The sequence below is a fragment of the Geotrypetes seraphini genome, chromosome 13, assembly GCF_902459505.1.
Source record: "Geotrypetes seraphini chromosome 13, aGeoSer1.1, whole genome shotgun sequence".
Classification (NCBI taxonomy): domain Eukaryota; kingdom Metazoa; phylum Chordata; class Amphibia; order Gymnophiona; family Dermophiidae; genus Geotrypetes; species Geotrypetes seraphini.
This window is the reverse complement of record NC_047096.1, coordinates 62,121,136-62,140,198: the sequence shown is the minus strand read 5'-3', so window position 1 is coordinate 62,140,198 and position 19,063 is coordinate 62,121,136. Positions and strand designations below refer to the sequence as shown.

At 43.5% G+C, this 19,063-nt stretch overlaps 1 protein-coding gene across 1 annotated transcript in view; it reads left to right on the top strand.

Moving 5' to 3' along the window:
- The window catches only part of LOC117347055 (tumor necrosis factor receptor superfamily member 16-like), a 59,780-nt gene that overhangs the window by 25,562 nt on the left and 15,155 nt on the right, over positions 1-19,063 (top strand). The gene's annotated exons all lie outside the window — the stretch shown is intronic.

The window sequence follows — 19,063 nt, the reverse complement described above, 5'->3', positions numbered from 1 at the left end:
GTCCATCTAGCCCAATATTGTGTTTCCACAGTGGCCAATCCAGGTCACAATTAACTGGCAGAAACCTAAATGCTGTATATACTTGAATATAAGCCGACTCAAATACAAACCGAGGTAACCTTTTTCCCCAAAAAATGGAGGAAAAAAGGTTGACTTGAATATAAACTGGGGGGTTAATGTTCAAGTGGCCTACCCTGCCAAGCTCTGTACCCAGGGACCTCCCGCCCTCTCTGCCTTGCCAGGCTCTGCACCCTGCCCTGTACACTGTCCACTGTCCACTCTCCCTCTCACCCGATGTTTTACAGGCCTCTCTCCATATACCTTTGAAATCTTGGTGTTCCAGCTGTAGGCCGGGACAGAAGAGTTCTCTCCCTTCTCCTTTCCCGGCTGACTGTGACAACTTTTAACTCACTCCTGCCTCTCCCCTGTACCTTTGAAATCCCTGGTGGTCAAGCGGTAGGCTGGAACAGGAGCAGTCTTCCTGTGCTCCTGCCCCATGCTGAGCCGCTAGCTGAATCACTGCCACGCACAAGCCCAAAGAGGGTGTGGTAAAAGGGTGTGGCATGGGTGGGTTATGGGCATTCCCAAGATCTAGGTATAGAGCAGGGATCTCAAAGTCCCTCCTTGAGAGCCGCAATCCAGTCGGGTTTTCAGGATTTCCCCAATGAATATGCATTGAAAGCAGTGCATGCACATAGATCTCATGCATATTCATTGGGGAAATCCTGAAAACCCGACTGGATTGCGGCCCTCAAGGAGGAACTTTGTGATCCCTGAATGATACATGCACACGATTCTTTATCCAAAATGCTCGGGACCACACACTTTTCAGATTGTTGAATTTTTTTGGGGGGGGAATGAAGTGTCACCAGTGGCCGCAGCGATTCATATTTTTTGACTGCTGCAGCCCCACAGACATATTTCTGCTGCATCCTGCCCATGCTGACATCACTTCCTGTGTCCTCCCTGTCAGTATGTAATGGATAGAAGCCTGTGGGATTACAGCAGGCAACAAATATGAATCGCTGCAGCCACCAGTGATAGAGGCACACCAATGTGAGGTAAGATGAACAATTAACTAATATCAGCATAGAGTGAATTCTTTAAGGTGACTTTGGGGTCAGGCTTCACTTCTGATGCTAAAGGTGAGCTTTTTTTCTACAGATTAATAATGCACCAATGTTACAAAAAATAAATTGGGTTTATGGAGCTTTTTGGTTTTTAGAATTTCAGATAAAAGATAGTCAACCTCTACTTCCGAATGACAAATACATAAGAATTGCTGGGGAACTTTTTAACCTAACATCTTATATTATACGCCATTGATGTTACAAGAGTGCCATCTACTGGATGTCAGTTGTTACCCCTGAGGCAGGCTTTTCAAAGCCGAAACACGGACCGTGTCAAGTCTGCTACATACATTGTTTTTAAGTTCTCAAAAGTATACTAATTGTTTGATTTGCTGAAATAAATTTTAATTGGCTTATCCCTGGTAGATACATACAGTTCTTCCCAAATTTTCTTTTTTTCATTGTAAGTTGTTCTTGGAGTTTGTTGCCTAGTTTTTGGTTTGGCCTAATTTTGAGTGCAATTTATAGAGTAGCGCTAAGCATTAGTTTTTTGGCCCAGGCTTTTTTTAGGTGTCATGAATAGAATATAGTTCTTAGTGTGTAATTCAGCCCACATAATTCTGAATAGCCAATAGTGGCAAGGCTGGAACTGGTTCCATTGACTGCAAATTCCATAAATTAACTAGTGACAGTATACAGAACCCTGTGCCCAGAATGACCTTAATCTGTCTTTCCTCTGATCTTACTGGGTTTAAACGGAGGATATGAGGAACCCTGGCTGGGAAAAGCAGGACACACTCTGTCTATGGGCAGACGATGGGTGAAGCTAGGATAAGAGGTTCATTGTGCAGTGTTGTGTGACATGGACCTCTCAGTTAATCCCAGATCCTTTCGTATGTCTCTTCTCATGTACTGTGATAAGTCACAGCAGCACTGGTGCATAGGGAGCCTTTGTTAGCCCTGATGTCAAAGGAAACAGGCTCAAGGAAAAGATGAACAATTTTTAAGACTTTCAGAAATCCCTCAGAGCCTCAACAGGCAATAACCAGCCAGCAGCATCACTCTACATTGTTCAGCTCTATCAGAGCTTGTGCGTTAATATTAAGAACATAACATAAAAACTGCCATATTGGGACAGACTGAAAGTCCATCAAGCCCAGTATCCTGTTTCCAACAGTGGCCAACCCAGGTCACAAGTACAAGCTAGATCCCAAGTAGTAAAACAGATTTTATGTTGCTTATTCTAGGAATAAGCAGTGGATTTTAGCAAGCCATCTCAAATAATGACCTATGGGCTTCTCTTTTAGGAAATTGTCCAAACCGTTTTTAAATCCTGCTAAGCTAACTGATTCCACCGCATTCTCCGGCAACAAATTCAAGAGTTTAATTATACATTGTATGAAGAAATATTTTCTCTGGTTTCTTTTAAATCTACTACTTAGTAGCTTCATCACATGCCCCCTAGTCCTAATATTTTTGGGAAAAAGTAAACAATCGATTCACATCTACCCTTTCCACACCACTCAGTATTTTATATACCTCTATCATATCACCCCAGAGCCGTCTCTTCTCCAAGCCGAAGAGCTTTTCTTCATAGGGAAGTCGTCCCATCCCTTTTATCATTTTTGTCACTCTTTTCTATACCTTTTCTAATTCCGCTATATTTTTTTTCAGATATGGCGACCAGAATTGCACACAGTATTTGAGGTGTGGCCATACCATAGATCAATACAATGGCATTATAACATTTTCATCTTTGTTTTCCATTCCTTTCCCGATAATTTCTAACATTCTATTTGCTTTCTTAGCTGCCGCCGCACATTGAACTGAGGGTTTCAACATATCCTCAACGACATTACACCTAGATCCTTTTCCTGGGCAGTGGCTCCTAATGTGGAACCCTGCATCACATAGCCATAGTTCAGGTTCCTCATTCCCACATGCATCACTTTGCACTTGCTCACTTTAAACATCATCTGCCATTTTGACGCCCAATCTTCCAGTCTCACAAGGTCCTCTTGGCATTTTTCACAATTCTGTTGTGATTTAACAACTTTGTGTCATCAGCAAATGTAATTATCTCACTAGTTACTCTCATCTCTAGATCATTGATAAATATGTTAAAAAGCACAGACCTCTGGGGAACTCCACTATTTATTCTTCTCCATTGAAAATATTGACCATTGAACCTACTCTCTATTTTCTATCTTTCTAACAGTTCTTAATCCATAATAGGACATATCCTCCTATCACATGACTCTCTCTAATTTCCTCAGAAGTCTTTCATGAGGTACTTTTGTCAAATGCCTTTTGAATACACAATATCAGCCAGCTCACCTTTATCCACATGTTCATTCACCCCTTCAAAGAAATGCAGTAGATTGGTGAGGCAAGATTTTCCTTGACTAAATTCATTTTGGCTTTCTCTCATTAATCCATGCTCATGTACATGTTCTGTCATTTTGTTCTTTATAATAGTCTTTACCAATTTGCCTGGCACTGACGTCAGAATCACAGGTCTATAATTTCCCGGATCACCTCTGGAACTCTTCTTAAAAATTGGCATCACGTTGGCCACCCTCCAGTCTTCCACTACTATGCTGGATTTTAAAGAAAAATTACTAACAATAGCTCTGCAAGTTCATTTTTCAATTCTAACAGCACTCTGGGATGTATACCATCCGGTCCAGGCAATTTGCTACTGTTCAATTTGTCAAATTGACACATTACATCTTCTAGTGTTACAGAGATTTGTTTGAGCTTCTCTGGTTCATTAGAAATGAATACCATTTTGGCACCGGTAACTCCCCCACATCTTCCTCGCAAATAATTTATTTGATCTCTCCGCCATGGCCTTGTCTTCCTGAGAGCCCTTTTTACCTCTGTCATCTAGCGGTCTAACTGATCATCTTTCCAGTTTTCTTGCTTTTAATATACCTAAAAAAAAATGACTGTGTATTTTTGCTTCCAGTGCAATCTTCTTTTCAAGGACTCTCTTTGCCTTTTTAGCTCCTTGCATTTGATTTGTCATTCCTTGTGCTGTTTACAATTATTTTCAGTCAGATTATCCTTCCATAGCTAAAAAAAATTGTTCAACAGCTTCAGTGGCACAAAGTGGATTTCTCAGTCTAAGTAAAAAGTTCCATCAATATTACTGAGGTCTTTTGAATGGGTCTGCAGATATTAATCAAGGGAATCTCTATTTGAAATAGAGAATGACATTGTAATAATTACTGCGGTAATAGAGCAAATTAAACCAATTTGCGTGGTATTACCGCATTAGCAGTAAACTGCATATGGTAATGCCATGGGAATGGGAACCACTGTTACGATAATACCACAGGAATGGGGGACACAGGATGGCCCTCCCCATACCTACTTTAACATCCCTGGTAGTCTAGTGGCAGGCAGGCAGACTGACTGGTAGACCTCCCTGCTCTGCCCTCCCTCCCTGCTCTACCATCAATCCATCCCTCCCTCCCCCTGCGGTATGACCCCCCCCCCAAAAAAAGTATGAATCTCCCCGCGCCTTACCTTAATAGACCTGTGTCTAATAGCTTCTTCAGAGGCAGGAAATAATCCTACTCTTTCCTGCCTCTGCTACTGATACAGCTGTCACTGCTGCTCTGAAGATTTTCAAGTTGGCAGCCTCATGACACTTCTGCAAATTTTGTGAGGTTTCTGCAAGAAATCTTGGCAGCCATATTGAAAAATTTTGCTGCAGTGGTTGTGGCTATATTACCAGCAGGGACAGGAAAAAGTGAGGTTCTTTTCTGCCCCCCACAGGTCTAATAAGGTAAGGCATGGGGGTATTTGTACTTTTTGGGGGGTTGGACCACAGTAGGGAGGGAGGGAGGAAGGAAGGCATGCCAGGGGTGGAGGGAAGGGAAGGAGAGAGATATGCCAGAGCAGGGGGAAGAGGCTGGAGACAGAGAGAGACGAGAGAAAAATGGTGAAGAGATGAAACCGAAATGAGAGAAGGGGCACAGGCTGCATATGGGGGGGGGGGTGAAGAGTAGACAGTTTATGGAAGTGGCATTGAAAAAGGGAAGATGCCATATAGAAGGGGGAGGAGGCAGACACATGATAGAAAGGAGAAAGAGGGCAGATTGTGGATAGAAGGAGCAGAGAGAGGTTGAACAGTGCATTGAAGGGAGAGAGAGGGTAGACGCTAGATGAAAGAAGAGAATGAAGAAAAGATGAAGAAAGCAGGAACAAGAGATGACAAAAGGTAGCAAAAAGATTTTTTTGTTGCTTTAGAATAAAGTAGCATTGCAGCTGTACTGATAAATGTTTATAAATAGAAAATGGAAATAAGATAATCTTTTTTTTTTTTTAATTGGACTATATTTTAATATTTTACTAACTTTCAGAGAACAAAACCCTTTTCCTCAGGTCAGGACAGGATACCGTAACAGCAGTATACTGTACGGACCCGAGGAAAGAGGTTTTGGTCTCTGAAAGCTTATTGAAAAATGTATTAGTGCAATAGATGGCATTATCTTATATTCCATTTTTTTGTTTTATTTCTATTTGTTAATTTGTAAAGTGGTGATTTTTATGTGTCAGGGTTTTTTTTTCCAAAATTTACATCTGCTGTTTTTATATTTTGCACAGTATTAGGGAATGTAAACAGATCTTTCTGTTTCTATGGTGTTGCATTGTATGCAAAATCCAGCTTCTTAGCGATTCAGTTTAACTTTTGTCTACATATTTCTATTTTTAGCTTGTAGATACTTATCCCATACTTGGTGAGAGTCTGTTTGGGTGAAAGAGGCCAGTTATTTTGATAGCAATGAATGTCTATGTAGAATGTCTATGTACTAATCCAGTTTGTTTAGTCGCTTGGAAATAAGATGTTCATTGGGGAAATCCTAAAAACCCGACTGGATTGCGGCCCTCGTTGCCCCCCCCTTGCTGTAAGGGGTCCTTTTATTAAGGTGCGTTAATCGATTAAGTGTGTGCTAAATACTAAGATGCCCATAGGATATAATGGATGCCTTAGCATTTAGTGCGAGCTAATCTTTAGCACGCGCTAAATTGGCGCACCTTAATAAAAGGACCCCTAAGTTACTTATTGGATCAGTTCTTATTTGTCAGTCCTAGACGCTCGCTGGGCACCCCTGCATTGTTTACCTTTCCAACTGTAAGGGGTGTAAATGATTTTTCCAATGTTTATTATCATTTGAAGCTGCTAGTTGGGACACTGAATTTCGTCGTACTTCCTATTTACATTTTAGGAAACTATTGAAAGCCTATTTGCGTGTAAGATTTTTGGAAGACTGATTAGTACTTCACTGTGATTATTCTGATCCATAGAGTTTCATGGTGAAGGTTTTTTGGGGTAGGTCACCAGGTCTTTCCCCAACCCATAGCATTTAGCCGCACAAGCACCGCTCTTGATATGTCATGTGTTGCCACCCTCCCGACACTTCGAGCCGACCATGGGGAAAAGGAGGTGCTACGCGGAATGGTCAGTGGTAAAAGGAAGCAGGAGAGACCATAGGACCGTTGGCTGGATACCATCAAGAATGACACAGGAATGAACATCAAGCAATTGAAAGAAGCCGTGGTAAACAGGGAAGCATGGCGAGCGCTGGCGTACAGAGTATTGCATGGATAGTAGTAGTGATTATTCAGTTCTCTTTATTTGTTAAACGACATAGAACTGCAAGCTTTTATGGTATATAAATGGGATTTAGGTTACGTTATATCATCCTGTACTTCTCTACTAGTAAAAGTAACAAAATTTTACTTAAGTATAGCAATTAGTCATATTTACTAAGGGGTCCTTTTACTAAGGCGTGCTAGCCGTTTTAACGCATGCTAAATACTAACACTAAAACGGCTAGCGCATCTTAGTAAAAGGAACCCTTAGTTACTATACACATTGCCTCTGTGCTCTGCCCTCTCTGCTTTGTTGCCCTTTTTGAGGACAGCAGCCTTGTGATTAAACGTCTACAGAGCTTCTTCTAAGCCCTACTGAGGCCCAGGTATTCCCTCCTTTGGTCTGGCTCTGGGAGCAATATCCCTAACCTGAGCAGTATGAGCTTGGCCAGCAGGAAGGTGTCTTTAAGCCAAAGGTTTGTGTAACGATTTCCGGCCTTCATTTTGCAGAATGTCCCCATGCCTACGGTTGCCCAAAAAAGAGGACAACTGGTCCCGCCCTGTTCTACCTCCAGCTCTTCCCCATTGCGCCCCCACAGAAGCCTTCCCAAGTTCGAGACTGCGTCTGCACATGCGCAGATGTCGACATGATGTCGCACGCATGTGCATATGACATCATCGCATCGACACCCGCACGGGCACAGACACCCTCTGGCCACGGCCCTGAGGTCAGGGTCTTCCAGAACCTGGCAAACTACCAGACTATGGAAATCCCTCCAGGCATCCAGACAGTCCTCTAAAAAGAGGACATATCCGGGTTTTCTTGGACGTCTGGTAACCCTACCCATGCCTACAATGTCAGTGCAAGTATCGCATATATATATATGAGTGTGCAAATACAACAGCACTGCTCACTATAAAAGGACCGCTCACCTGTGCCCCCTTTATAGAATATCTTTTTAACTCTGAGTGCCCCTTATAGAATCGAGTCCTATGTGTACTGGGGAATGCAGTTTTTCTTTGTTCATTTTCTTTGGCTATGCTGCCCTTTTTTTTTTTTTTCCTGTAGAGACTGTGCTCATGTGATCTTTCCCGCCATGGCCATCCCACTTCCTAGCATTTTGTGTAGTTGTAAACAGGCTGAACTTTGTCTACTGCTGTCCCTGTTCCTCCTCCATTTCCATCACACAGGCCCGGATCTTTGCTGACAGATCATTTCCTTCCAGGGTCCCTGGATGACTGAACTTTCATAACTCACTGATACTGTAGCATGGCGCTGTCAGTTACGAGAGAATTATGGTGAGAGCTCAGCAGGATCCCTAGGTCTCTGGGTCTCATTAACCTTCCACCTCGGACAACTCTGATCTTCCCCACATCTGCTGGATTATCAGGCCGGGACTCGGGGGAGACTCTGCTGAGGCTTGAATCTGTGCTCAAACAAACCAAAGCATTAACGACCGAGGACATGAATTCCGGATTCAGTGCAAAGAGAAAGCATGAATGAACAGCATGAGGCCAGACTTCAGCCAGAAAAATGCCAGCATTTTTAATCTGTCCAAACTGAGGGTTTTTTCCCACCAAGGCAAAAAAATCTGGGCCCTGAAACGGCATCAAACAATTTTTTGTAAATGTGCAATGGCTAACAGCAGAAAACAAGCGCAGACATAGAACGACATCCTAAAGGCTAGGAAGCAAATCTGAGTGAATTTTCTAGCTGGTTTTAAGAAAGGTTTGGACAAGTTCCTGGAGGAAAAGCCCATAGTCTGTTATTGAGAAAGACATGGGGGAAGCCACTGCTTGCCCTGGATCGGTAGCATGCAATATTACTACACCTTGGGTTTTGGCCAGGAACTGGTGGCCACCGTGAGAACGGGCTACTGGGCTTGATGGACCATTGGTCTGACCCAGTAAGGTTTGATGAATTCAATGATTGCCAGCAATCTGCAAATGAGTTTTACAAACAAAAGAATATTGGCAAAGCCGTAAAATATTTTCAAAGTTTATCACATTAGTCAGAACAGTTTTTCCCAACACAATCCTTGAGGCACGCCTAGTCCTATCAGGCTTTCAGGATAACCACATAAATATGCATGAGCTAGATTTCCATACCAAGGAGGCAGTGCATGCAAATCTATCTCTGAGGGGACTAGGATTGCCTCAAAGACAGGGTTGAGAAGCACTGAGTCAGCATAATTTTCAAAGCCCTTTATGAAGATTAAAAGTGTTTTTTCCATATAAATCATCCATGTGAAGATATCTCTCTTATTAGTTTGAAAAAAAAATGCATCTTTCTCCAGCGGGTGGTTGAAAAAAATAAAGGCAAGACAGAAATCATTCAAGGAATACAGAAGGATACAAGAAAACATTCTCCCTCCCCTTTTACAAAGCCACGTTAGGCTTTTTTATTGCGGGCCCCGGCGGTATTAGCTCTGATGCTCATAGAATTCCTACGAGCGTTGGAGCTAATAGCTGAAGAAAAGGGTAGTAAACTTCCTGGAATCCAACGGGACACAAGATCTGAGGTTTTACCAAAGGAAAATCATGCCAAATAAATCTGATTGATTTGATATCTTTGACTGAGCGACATGTGCTAGATGTGGACCACCTGGATTTTAGCAAAGCATTTGACACGGTTTCTCATAAGATGCTCATCAATAAACTTTGCAGAGATAACTTAGATGCCAAAGTAGTGAACTGGATTGGAAACTGGTTGATGGACAGATGACACAGGGTGGTGGTTAATGGAATTCACTCAGAGGAAAGAAAGGTGAATAGTGGAGTGCCTCAAGGATCAGTTCTGGGGTGAAGTGGTTAGACCCCCTGCCTCAGCACCCTGAGGCTGTGGGTTTAAATCCCATGCTGCTCCTTGTGAACCTGGGCAAGTCACTCAATCCTCCATTGCCCCAGGTATGTTAGATAGATTGTGAGCCCACTGGGACAGATAGGGAAAATGTTTGAGTGCCCGATTGTAAACCGCGTAGGTAACTTTGATAGGCGGTATATAAATGCCTTAAATAAATAAATATTTGAGAGTGACATTTGCTAAATGATTAGAAGGAAAAGCTTATCTCTGTGCAGATGACATGAAGATTTGCAACAGAGTGGATGCCCTAGAGCAGGGGTAGGCAATTCCGGTCCTCGAGAGCCAGAGCCAGGCCAGGTTTTCAGGATATCCACAATAAATATGCATGAGATAGATTTGCATCTCAAGGAGGCAGTGCATGCAAATCCATCTCATACATATTCACTGTAGATATCCTGAAAACCTGACCTGGCTCTGGCTCTCGAGGACCGGAATTGCCTACCCCTGCCCTAGAGGGAATAAAAAGCATGAAAAGAGAGCTAGAGACCACAGAAGAACGGTCTAATGTTTGGCAATTAAAATTTTAATTCAAAGACGTGCAGAGTGATGTGTTTGGGGGAATAAAACTCCAAAGGAGTTGTGTGCTAGAGGGCAAGAGGCTGATAAACATAGACCAGGAGAGGGACCTTGGGGGGGGGGGTGATCTCCGAGGAACTCAAGGCTGCAAAACAATGTGGCAAGGCAGTGGCCATAATCCAAGGGATGCTAGGGTGAGTATCGGAAGCAACTACTCTAGCCTGCTGCTTGCACTGGCCTGGCGCACCCTCTGAAATCACTTCCAGGTCGAGGGGCCAGGAAGTGACATCAGAGGGAAAACCAACGTCAGCACAAGCAGCTGGCTGGAGAAGCTGCTCGTGCTGTTGAAGATGTAAAGAGGCATGTACGTGGGAAGGGAAGGGGCGAGTGTGGTGTGTGGAGATGTGGAAGGAGTGGGGGCGAGGGGTGGTATGGAAGGAGCAGGGAGCCTGGGTGTTTTAAGACCTGCACGCATTTGTCTGCACCCATTTGTCTTGCGCATTATTATCTAGTGTGATATAGACCTGCGCGTGTTTATCTTGTGCCAAAATGTCTGCGCTCATTTGACTATGAACCAATATTAGCACAAAATATTATGAGCTGTACTATTTTGAATGAAGATGTTACCCAGCTGTCTGTCTTCAGATCAACTGCAAGGAACCCCCCTCCCTCCCCAATTTAAAGGAAATTACATAACATCGACAGAGATCTCAAGGAGTCAGTCTGTCAGGCTTTAGCTGTTTGGATAGTTGACTTGTTAGCCTTTACAACTTGGTCATCGCCGCTTCTAACAATTCACCTCATCATTACATTTCACCGTATGATGTCTTCCATATGGGTTTCATTTAGTCTTGGTCTGAAGTCCCACATGAGTCTCACTTACAGGGGGCTGTAGGTCTCTGGTAAATTAATCTTTTAAAGAGTTTGAAAATTGGTAGAGCAGGTGTAACGCTCAATCAGAGGATGGGAAAATCACACAGAAGAGCTTCCAGGGGGGTTTAGTGGAAGACCTTGCAGAAAAGCGGATTAGAGCAAATGGAATGCCTCTGAAATGACAAAGCACCTTGTCCACGACTGGGGCACATGCTGGGGATGGAGTGCTGGCTGAGAAGCTACAGTCTTTAGAAACACTTTCTGGAAGCTGCCGTGCTGCCTCGTCTGTAGGAGTTCAGCAGACATGCTGCCCCAGCCAGCATCAAAGCAAGCCTTCCATCACTGCTTCTTTTGTTTATTTTTTAACTTTTTTTTTTCTGTTTCCAAGATGTTTATTGAACAGAATGAAAAGAAAAGATCAGTAATACAAAGAGAAAATAACCAGGGATCCAGGAGTATTAACTTTTTATTTAATTTTTCTTTATACTGTACTTTATGAACACCAGGCACCGTCATTGATTAACCGGGCATGTTTAAACAGCATTTTTTTTACTGAGCTTGAATGCCTACCAGCGCCTAAAAAATTGGTGCCGATTTGAGAAGCTGGGTCATAAGTGACACCAGTTGGGAGTTGCACATGGATTCTTATCCATGCGTTTCTCCAGCAGATGCATCCAACTGGTCTCGCGCCTATCTCAAAAGGAAGCATAGCTATGGGAGGTCCATGGGGGTGGGGGGTTCCAAAACATTACACACAGTGTTATAGAATAATGAGATCCAAAGAGCAAACAGAGAAAGCCTCGCCTTGTAATCACAACAGTACACAAATGAAAGGTAAGGAAGACATCCTTCCAATCAAGCAAAAGTCTTTATTCCTTTGAAAAAACGTGGTCCCAGCAAGGATCGAAGTTTTGGCGTATCTAAACGCCTTCCATAGGGGACACTGTATAAAATGCTCTGAAGAAGTAAAAATGTTTTGTGAAACATATGGTAACAAAAAATAAATGCTGATAAGCAGTTATTGGTGGCTTTTTTTTTATCCTATGTTTCACCAAGCGTTTTTATTTCTTCAGCCTGTTTTATCCAGTGACCCCCTGAGGAAGATGTTTAGATACACCAAAACTTGGATCCTTGCTGGGACCATGTTTTTTCAAAGGAATAAAGACTTTTGCTTGGTTGGAAAGACGTCTCCCTTACCTTTCTGTTATGTACTATAGAATAATGGGTCTCCACGCCCAGCTTGGCTGCCGGGATTTACACCAGCCTTTAGCAGACATAAGTCTGGCCCTTAAGGGTAGGATGGGAGAAATGTTGGGAAACTGAAGGTTGGTGTGCTCAGAATTGACAAAGGGAGGAGGAAGTTAGCTAGAAATGCTACCAGTATCTGTTGGCGCTGATGTAATTACAGTGTCTGAATAAAAATGAGTCTGCACTGCAGCATGCAACCCTATGGACATATCCCTTCAGAACAGCTTTGGAGCGCAGAGATTGTGTTTCCAGCTGTTGGATGGTAGAAGACACTTGGAGAATCTTTTCAATTTCTTCTCCCTATTATAACTAATCGGGGGAAGAAAAATTAAGGTAAAAAATCCTCATTCATCCACTCCTGTGACTAAAGGCTCCATGAACCATCATGTTATCATGTGTCAGCTGTCAACTTTGACTTCTCTTTGGAAGGGTCTTTCCTTAATTCAGGCAGGTTGCCTCTCCCACCTCCTGCAGTGTCATATTTGTCAGCAGAATTTTGTACACCTAGATTGAGTGAAGAAGTTTTAGCTGCTGTTTCAGGTTCTTCAGAGACTGTTAATCTGATACAGTTTCCCATGTGGGTAGTTATACCATCCACTTCTGAATCTCTCCTAGAGCCTGTTTCAGGCTCAGATGTGTCTCTTGTGGACATCTGGAAAAATTGTAGCATGAACTGAGAATTTGCTTAGGGGAACTATGTCTCAATTATATAATTATACCGTGAAAGCTGAAAAGATGTTTCAAACTTAGGATCAGAAAGTTACTTCTTAGTAACAAGATATGCAAAAACTTCAAATTCAGGCCCTTCAGGTGATGGGAACTTCTAGGATTAAAGATATTCTTTGTGTCTATTATAAATTGGAATCCTTGGAAAATTAACTACAGACTAAGAATTTGAGGCTACTCAGTTTTTCTCATTTGTTCTCAGCTGAAATTGATAAAGGGGATAGAACTCCTCTCGTATAGGGAAAGACTAGAGAGGTTAGGGCTCTTCAGTTTGGGGAGCTAAGGGGAGATATGATTGAAATCTACAAAATCCTGAGGGGAGTAGATCGATTTTTCACTCCATCAAGAATGACAAAGACTAGGGGACACTCAGTGAAGTTGCAGGGAAATATTTTTGAAACCAGTGGGAGGAGATATTTTTTCACTCGGAGAATGGTTAAGCTCTATAATGCATTGCCAGAGGTTGTGGTAAGAGCGGTTAGCATAGCTGGTTTTATGAAGGGTTTGGAGAATTTCCTGGAGGAAAAGTCCATCGACATGGGGGAAGCCACTACTTGCCCTGGATCGATAGCATGGAATATTGCTACTCTTTGGGTTTTGGCCAGGTACTAGGGACCTGGATTGGCCACCATGGCATGATGGACCATTGGTCTGACCCAGTAAGGCTATTCTTATATTCTTATGTTCTTATTGCTTAAGAAATGTATTTCTGAGATGCTTGCTGTACCTAACCCTAAAAGGATTATTGTCAGTTCACCTTAGGATGACTAGAGCAGAGAACCAGGAGGAAGAGGGTCTATATTAATTGGAGCCCACTGGGAGCATTGGATTAAAGGAATTTCTTGAGGATTCCCAATCAGTGATGTACCAAGGGGGGGAGGGCAGTCTGTCCTGTGTGCAGACCATGAGGGGATGCTCCTGTGGTTGGCTTCATGTTCTGGGAACAGTCAATTGGACAAAGGGGAACCTGTAGACATCATTTACCTCGACTTCAAAAAGGCCTTTGACAAGGTACCCCATGAGCGGCTACTTAGGAAGCTGTGGAACCACGGGGTGGAAGGGGACGTGCACAGATGGGTCAAACACTGGTTGACAGGCAGAAGGCAGAGGGTTGGAGTGAAGGGTCACTACTCGGACTGGAGGAAGGTCACGAGCGGAGTTCCACAGAGGTCTGTACTCGGACCGCTGCTGTTCAATGTATTTATCAATGACCTTGAAACGGGGACGAAGTGTGAAGTTATCAAATTTGCGGATGACACTAAACTCTGTAGAAGGGTTAGAAATGCGGAAGAGTGTGAGGACCTACAAAGGGACCTAAGCAAACTGGAGGAGTGGGCGAATAAATGGCAGATGGACTTCAATGTAGGGAAATGCAAGGTCATGCATTTAGGGAGAAAGAACCCGATGTTCAGCTACCAGATGGGGGGATTAGTGTTAGAGAGAAGTAGCCTTGAAAGAGATTTGGGTGTACTGGTGGACACAACAACGAAGTCAACAGCACAATGCGCAGCAGCCGCGAAGAAGGCAAACAGAATGTTGGGTATTATTAAGAAGGGTATTACGACCAGAACGAGAGAAGTCATCCTGCTGTTGTATCGGGCAATGGTGCGCCCGCACCTGGAGTACTGTGTTCAGTATTGGTCACCGTACCTTAAGAAGGATGTGGCAATACTTGAGAGGGTCCAGAGGAGAGCGACACGAATGATTAAGGGCATGGAAAACCTTTCATACCCTGAAAGATTGGAGAGACTGGGGCTCTTCTCCCTGGAAAAGCGGAGACTCAGAGGAGACATGATAGAGACCTACAAGATCATGAAGGGCTTAGAGAGGGTAGAGAGGGACAAATTCTTCAAACTTTCAAAACATAAAAGAACAAGAGGGCATTCGGAAAAGTTGGAAGGAGACAGATTCAGAACGAATGCTAGAAAGTTTTTCTTTACCCAGCGTGTGGTGGACACCTGGAATGCGCTTCCAGAGGACGTAATAGGACAGAGTACGGTACTGGAGTTCAAGAAAGGATTGGACAATTTCCTACTGGAAAAAGGGATAGAGGGGTATAGATAGAGGGCTACTGCACAGGTCCTGGACCTGTTGGGCCGCCGCGTGAGCGGACTGCTGAGCATGATGGACCTCGGGTCTGACCCAGTGGAGGCATTGCTTATGTTCTTATGTTCACTGCTCTACCAGTGTCGGGCTGTCCGGGACCTGGCAGACAGGAAGGGCTGATGCTGCAGAGCAGTGCGTTAAGGCTGCCAACAATGAGATAACAGGCTGCTTGTGGCCAGCCCCACTGGGGCCTTCCTTCTGCCATGTCACTGTGGAGTAGGCCACAAACACTGTTCACAGCGCTGCCTGTCAAATCTCATGGGGGAGGGGGAGTTAGTCTGGTCTGGAGGTGCTGCACAGGAGGATAGGAGGGAGGGATGGGCTTGGCCATAGTTCTGGATCAATTTTTTTTTTTTTTTGTTCCTGTGTCTAGATTGAAGTGGATCTTGTTGTAATCACTGTTTCCCAGCATCCCTTCTACTTCTATACCCTGTGCCGGTCCCCATAGTCCATTTAGAACGAAGTCTAGAATTGCATATCCTCTCATATTTTCATTGACATATTTTCATTGTTCCAGGAAGCAGTCGCCTATAGCATCCGGGAACTTAGTCTCTCTACTGCAGCTGGAGTTGCCTAGGTTCCAATCTATCCATATCGCTGAAATGAAAAGTGTCAAGAAAAGTGTGGAATAATTTTTAAGTTTCATAGCTCCACATCATTCTCGTCTTGGTTGGGCTGAGAACCTTCCAGCAGTCCCTTGTATAAACAATCTACTGAGAAAAAGTTGTAACTTGCCATAAAAAGTACAATTTGCTGAAAACAAAAGAAAATACCTGATGAACTTGTGAATTATCATTCAACTTGGAACCAATCCACATTCCCAGGCTACACATCTTGGACTGAAGGGGAATTGAAGTACCATTCAACATAAAATGATCACAACACCTGCCCACAGCACAGTTGTCTTGTCTGGCTACAGCTTAAGCATGTGAGAGGTCATCTAATCCAATACCTTATCAAGTCAAGGTAGCAGATATGGATAGTGATACTGGAAATAAAATTTGAATATCATTTGCACAAATAAGCATACAATAATACTAAATCTGAAAGAATAGTATCCAAAAACTAAAAATGGTAAAAAGAATGAGGGAGTCTCAGGACACTACCACTCCCCCTGCTGGATAATCCCTCATAGGGTTAGAGGCACCTTAATTTCCATAGCCCCTCCCAAGGGAAAAATAACATAGGAGGGGCAAAGCCAGGAAAGTAGCTCCCTGTACTAAAAAAGGCAGGGCCAGAGTTGGGTTAAGGATAGGTTACCAGACATAAACTTTTTTTAGAGGACTGTCCAGGGTCCCGGATGGGCTTTCCAAAACCTGACAGTTTGTCCAGGTTTTGGAGCCCGGACAAGCTTCAGCCGCATCTGGAGGGCAGATGACATCACACCCATTCCGTGTATGCTCCGAGCCCTCCAGACAAGGCTGAAACTTGGGGAAGAAAGGAGGTTTGTGGGGCAGGGCTGGAGGCTGAACTGGGAGGGGTTGGAATGGAACAGGGCAGAGACGGAGATGAAGCTGAAGGCAGAACTGGGAGGGGCTGGGGCAGAACTGGGAAGGGCCAGAAGCAGAACAGAATGAGCCCTGGTCTGAGGTCTGACTGGGGCCAGACCTTGAAACCTAGAAAGACTTTGCAGATTGGAGCATGGTAACAGGCCTCAGGTTTTTGAGTTAATAAAGTGCTTACTTTAACCTTTTACAACCTTGTCTGGCTGTGCCATTGAAGATCCACCCTCAACCCTAGCTCACGCTACTACAGGGAGAAAGAAGGAAACCCTCTGAGACGCCACAACCTGGGGACCAAAGGGTAGAAAGACTTTGAAACATCTTACTAAATAATTGTGATGAATTAAAAAAAGAAAAAAAAACAACCAAACCCAGGAAAGAACTGAACCTGCCAGTACAATCAAAGAATATGTCTGTGGCAGCAGGAATTGTTCTTGCTAGGCAGGTTTGGGAAGGACTGTACCATTGCCCAAAGGCAGGTTCTGTATTACTGATATTTATGTTGCAACCTGGAAATGAAATAAATTTGCATCTTTGTTCAGAGCTACTGTATATATTCTATTGCAGACCTAATCTTTATAGGTTCTGCTTCCCAGGTCATGCCTTAAAAGAGCAAAGAGGTCAATTCCCCACTTGCATTTATATCTATCTTTTTCTTTCGTTCTCACTCTCATATCAAGGTTTGTAACATTTAGATGTAGTGGGTATTTCCCTATCCCAAGAAGGCTTGTAATCTAAGTTTTTATCTGAGGTAACAGAAGGTTGAGTGAACCTCGGTCTCCCTGGCTTATAGTCTGCTGCTCTAATCACTAGGCTACTCCTTGAGGTGGAGTCCTTGTAGAAGGGTAAAGGATCATGGATATGATAGACCACCTTTCTGTGGGTACAACCAAAGCAGTTTACATATATTACATGCAGAACTGATTCATATTATCATTTACAAAAATACTGAACAGAACTGGACTATATAAACAAACGTGGTTGAATGGGACAGAGACGGCTGGAGGAGATCTTGCCTCACCAATTTACTTCATTTCTTTGAAAGTGTGAACAAACATATGGGTAAAGGTGAGCTGGTTGATGTAGTGTATCTAAATTGTCAGAAAACTTTTGATACAGTCCCTCATGAGGAACTGCTGAGAAAATTAAAAAGTTTGAGAACTGGTTAATAGATGGACAACAGAGGGTAGGGTTAAATGGCCATTTCTTTCAATGGAGGAAGGTGAATACATAGTGGAGTGCCCCAGGGATGTGTGCTGGGCTTGATGCTAGCTCCTCACAAATGCAGTCTTCTGAAAATCATTCAGGCTCTATCACATTTCCATTCCTATTTGTGTTTGCTTTCTGCAGTCTTACTCCTGACCCTTCATCTGTGAACCCAAAATGTATTGCAGTGTTGTTCAATACAAGTCCCACATCCACCCCCACCCCATTAAAAACAAACAAACCAAAAATGGTGGCAGGGGCGGACAAAGAGCCCCATTGTCCCTCAGGCTTTATTCCCTGCTCTAGATGAAAGGAGGGATAAGGGTGCTATGATATAGACATTTAAATATTTGAAAGGTATTAATATGATAATCTACAGGACATAAATTGAAGTTGCAGGAGGGTCGATGTAGCAGTAATATAGAATCAGAGAAACATGATGGCAGATAAAGGCCAAATGGCTCATCCAATCTGCACATCCGCAGTAACCATTATCTCTTCCTCTCTCTAAGAGATCCTACGTGACTATACCAGGCTTTCTTGAAATCAGACAGTCTCTGTCTTCACCACCTGTACCGAGAGATTATTCCACACATCTTCCACTCTTTCTGTAAGAAAGTATTTCTCTAGATTATTCCTGAGCCTCTTAACTTCATCCTATGCCCTCTCATTCCAGAGCTTCCTTTCAAATGAAAGAAACTCGACTCGTGCGCATTTACGCCACGTAGGTATTTAAATGTCTCTATCATATCTCCCCTCTCCCGTCTTTCCTCCAGTAATGCCAGGAAGTACTTTTTCACGGAGAAAGTGGTAGATGCATAGCACACCCTCCTGCAGGAGGTGGTGGAGCTGAAAACAGGAATTGAATTAAAAAATGCATGAGATAAATACAAATGATTTTTATATGGATAGAGAATGGAAGCAAAACAGACAGTAAATCCAATAAATGTGAAATAAGATCAGACTTCCACAGTATGTGTCCAATTATGGCTAGTCGGATTTGGATGGACTGGAGTGGGGCTTCGACAGCAACTCCAGTAGTTGGAGAATAGGGCTAGTGCCACTGCCAGGCAGACTTCTATAGTCTGTTCCCTGAAAAGGGCAAGGACAGATCAGGATCATACCATAGGCTAAGAGTTTATCTTGTTAAGAACTAAGAACTGCCGCTTCTGGGTCAGACCAGTGGTCCATCGTGCCCAGCAGTTCGCTCACGCGGCGGCCCTTAGGTCAAAGACCAGTGCCCTAACTGATACTAGCCTTACCTGCGTACGTTCTGGTTCAGCAGGAACTTGTCTAACTTTGTCTTGAATCCCTGGAGGGTGTTTTCCCCTATAACGGCCTCCGGA